The sequence below is a fragment of the Cupressus sempervirens genome, chromosome 4 (genome assembly GCF_028749045.1).
Source record: "Cupressus sempervirens isolate cs-2001-9-10 chromosome 4, ASM2874904v1, whole genome shotgun sequence".
NCBI classification, from domain to species: Eukaryota; Viridiplantae; Streptophyta; class Pinopsida; order Cupressales; family Cupressaceae; genus Cupressus; species Cupressus sempervirens.
In genome coordinates, this window is record NC_143121.1 from 141482791 (window position 1) to 141487344 (window position 4554).

Genomic DNA, 4554 nt, shown 5'->3' on the forward strand with positions numbered 1-4554 from the left:
ATGCAAAAGCTATTAGTCTTGAGGATTATGAAGTGAAGGATGTTATGTTGGGAAAGCCTGCATGGGATTTAGCCCAACAGATGATGACTATGGGAGTCAAAGAGGTTCTCAAGCACATGGAGCAAGATGAGATTGAACTATGAACTCTTTGAAGGCAAGTTGAGATCCTAAAGGGATATCTAGCTGAAGTTGTTGGTCCTCTTGATCCTGAGCACCCCGATGAGACTCTAAATACCATTCTTAGAGAAGGGGAAGGTGTGCAACTCAACCCATTTTTGAAAGCTTATCAGGAATGGTGAGAAAGTCTTGAGGAGAGAGGTGTCACCACAACCATAGGAAATTTGAAGTTACTGCATGCTATGCAAGAGAATGTTGATAAGATCATGGCAATTTTGAGGAAAGACTTCAGTATCATAGATGAGGTATGAGCATGGAGCAAAGATTTGCAAACTCTACAAGTCATAAAGGGCCAAAGGCACCACACTCTGATCGATGTATATATCGAAGAAGAGTTAGACATGATAGATGATTGGATAGAGAAGATAGCTGATGGCAATAAAGTGATGGAAACATTACATGAGGAGATCCATAGGCTCAAGGACCAAGCCTGAGAGCAAATTTTGGAAGTAGAAAAGTTATACAGTGATACATGCTTGGAAATTTTTGAAGATGAAGAATGAGAGAAGCTATTGCCAATTGAGGTAGTAGTAGAGAATTTCAAGAAGACATTAGAAGAAGCATCCAGTGATGAAGATATCAGACAAGCCTTCAGGATAGAGGAAGCACTGTTAGAGTTGGACACCAAAGTCAAAGATTTTGTAGAGACTCAAATTGAGGTGGACAACTACATATAGAAGGTAAAGGATAAATATGAGGCTTTAGATCTTCTAGATGTGGCCAAAATTATTGAGATGCTAGAGAAATTCAAGGGAAAACATTTAAACATAGCTTTGGGATGAAGAAGAACAAAACCTAGATGCCATAATTTTAATTTTGACACTTAGTAAAATTTTGAGATTTTGACCCTGTCAAGGTTCGTAGCTATGCAGCTTTGTAGGTCCACAACTCCACATTTTCATGTAGCTCCATAGCTCTAATTTTCATACAGATCCATAGGTACATAGGTCCGCAGCTTCACAATTCAAAGGTGTGCTGATAGTTAACTACCAGTTCCAAAAGTAGCATTTTCCATACATCAGGAGTGCATTCTGATGGCAAGTTAACTCTGACACATGCCTAGTGAAGGGCCAACTTCTATTTCCAGTGTCTCTATGCACTTCCACTTTGACTAATGGCTTCTTCCTACTTTCTCTCTCATTTCTTCTTTATTTTTGACATATAAAGGGCTCATTCATCCAAATAATAAATAAAATATGGATGGAGTCCCTCTAAGCACCAAATTATTTGGTAGTCTATATATATTTAGTTTGTTTTATTAGTTAAAAGAATTTTATTGCATGAAAGATATATCTCAATCTCAACACAAATTGAGGAGATGATTTCTTATAAATACCCCATTGTAAAATGTTACAAAGGTCACTGTTATTATGCAATAAAATTATGCTTTTGGTGCTAGCATTTGGAGTATAGTCATTCTTGCTTGAATGTGTCATTATTTTGTGAATTTTATTCATGAGATTGTGATTGAGCCAAAGGTTTATTGCATTGTTTATGGTTGTGCGATCTTTTAGTTTTGGTGTTTGCTATAGATTTATGAATTTCGCTAACATATCTAGCTTGAGGAGAGATCATCAAATTGTGCCTACATAACTCTTTGTCTCACATGAGTGCAGTTTTCATGGCCTTGCAATTTGATTAAGAGTGAAACATCATTCAGTTATTGAAATTTCCCATTGATGATTGCATCAATAGATTCTAGGAAGCACTGCCCCTATTTTCATTAGTTTCCTACAAATTTATTCGAAAGCTTAACTCACAGCGTGTTATTTTTTGTGGCTTATGTTTATTTAGGATTTCAATTTCATAGTTATTTCAATTTCATGTTATTTTCTTTCAGTTTCGTTATTTTCTTTGCTAACCCCTTATTAGAATAGGAACTCATTTTAGTTGCACTGTTAGATTGCATTCATTGAAAAACTAGAAAATACAAAATATTGTTCTTTCGTGTGTTATTTTGAGATAGAAAATAGATTTATTTCATTCTGAGATCATAATAAAACCAGTAAAGGCCTCCTCGTGAACAATCACATTTATCTTCAACTGAGCGGATTTTGGTACATTGCAAGACAAATATTGAACCTTGGAGTTGATCCCAAAAAGATTAGCTTTTCAAGAGAGGAATTGTGCAATGGATTCCTGCTGTTGACCTCATGTAAAACGACCACCCAACAATTATTTAGTAAGGTCTCTTCTACCTTAGCATCATTTTTAAGGTAGTTTTGAAATCTTTGTGCCCTTGGAGTTGGAACTAGTAATTCATTAGTTTGGAGAGATTATTAATAAAGACGTTAGTTTTCTCTTTTTCAAGTATGTCTCTATGATACTTAGCGAATGTGTGTTTCCACCATTGTAAGAAGGCCTTGAATGACTTGCCAAGAAGTTGTTTCATGTTGCATAAGTTGATCATTATAACTTCCTTTTCAATATTGTAAGGATATTGAGAGATGAACATGGAAGCCAATTGGTCAAAGGTTTTGATGTTGGAGGGTAGTTTAGAGAACCACTCCATGGCTTGCCCTCTAAGGCTTGTAGGAAACAGTCACATCAGGTATGTTGTGTCATGGACAAATTCTATACTCAGGGTATAGTATTGTTTGAGATGGTCTTGCAGATCTGGTGTGCCAAAATATTTATCATATTTTGGTATTTGTACATTTTGTGGGTAAGGCATGAAGGTAATGTTCTTATCAAAGGGGAGAGGACACACCTTTTTGAGGTTGAATTCTGCAGGTTGCATTTTTCCTTTCTTCATTCTTTTCATTTCCATTTGGAGGTCTTGTAGTTTTTGTGTGACAACATCTAGGGGTGACTCTTCTTTGTCTCGTTTTAAGTTAGTCACATCAAAATTAGATGGCAATTTCGCACCTTATTGTGCTAGTGCTAGTATGTATCATTCCTTATATATTTCAAGTATCTTGTCCATGATTTCGATAAGCTTGGGATTTTGCTGAAAATATTTGATTTTAGTTTCAATACTCCTGTCATCCCATATGTTTAGATGAACCCATTATGGCCATGGATTCTAAGTTTTGATTAAACAAGGGTGACTTGTGAATAGCTATATTCTGGGAGCAATCTGTCACTATAGTAGGTTCGAGGAGATTTAGAGGATTTGTGTGCTTGATGGTTCTGTTAGTTATTCTAGCACTCACTCATATAGGTGATCATTTTGATTTTGTAACTACATTGGTTTTATGTGGTGGCATGAAATGTGAGTTGGATTCATTTAGTTCTTAGGCATTTTCAAAATGCGAGGGTTTTCGTTAACCATGATTTGTATGTAGTAACAAGCTAGGTTGGACAAGGCATTTGCTAATGTTGATGAGTTTCACTTTCATGAAGTTAGGTAAAGAGACAAATGTGTGTCTCTGAATGTCTTTGGCTTGATATGTGAAATGAAGCAATGATAACTGTCGATTTGATGTTTGTAGCTCTCCTTTCTTTCAAAAGATGTTTTCACTCAGATATGGAATTTCTCAAACTTTGTCAAATACCAATGAGGAAAAGGGTATCCAAATTTATCATTTGTTCACAAGTGTCACACATGTAGATGACCTCTATTTTATGTTTTTGCTTAGATGCATCATAAGATTGATCAAATGCACTATTATAATTTTCATATGCATTGTTTAATGATTCAAATGCATTATTTGGCAGATGCATTGTTTAAAGGTTTAGATGTATTTTTTTTAGGGAATATATGTTATAACAGAGATCAAAAGCATTATAGGAATGCTAAAAAGCATTGTTTTATAGAGCATATGTGCTACTTTCAGGGTTGTTTAGCAATATTCTCATTTTGGACTTGGTTTCTCAATACTAGTTTGAAGTTTGTCTTTCTAGAAGGGTTTTGATCCACACTTAAGCTTTAAGAAACATCTAAGCAAAACAATAGTAGAAACCAAAGTAAAACATAAAACTACACACACCTAGAAAAATAAAAGGAAACAACTTCCTAACAAAGTTATCTGCAGTTGGTGACTAGAGGGTTTTAGTGTTTAACCAACTATGTTTGGATTAACCTCTATTGTGACAAAGAGCTTTCCACCAATGCTAAGGAGGTTTGATGCAATCCCTTATGAGACTACTAGAGAAAGGCTATGTTCTAAACATAGGTGGCTTACATTTTATTGAGAATGTAAGATTGGGAGGCAATCCCTCTCACTGGCCCTGCTAAGGCAATTCGGGAGGTAGCCTTTGTATGGAATGATAATCCTACCTAGTGGAAATTAGGAAATGGAAATCACAAATAGGTTTGGCAGTTTGATCACTCGAGGAGAGTGAGAGCATATCCCTACTATTTTGACTTCCCAAACACAACATACACAAAGTTTTAATTACCAGCTCTTAGACTACTAAAAAAAGAGGGGCTCC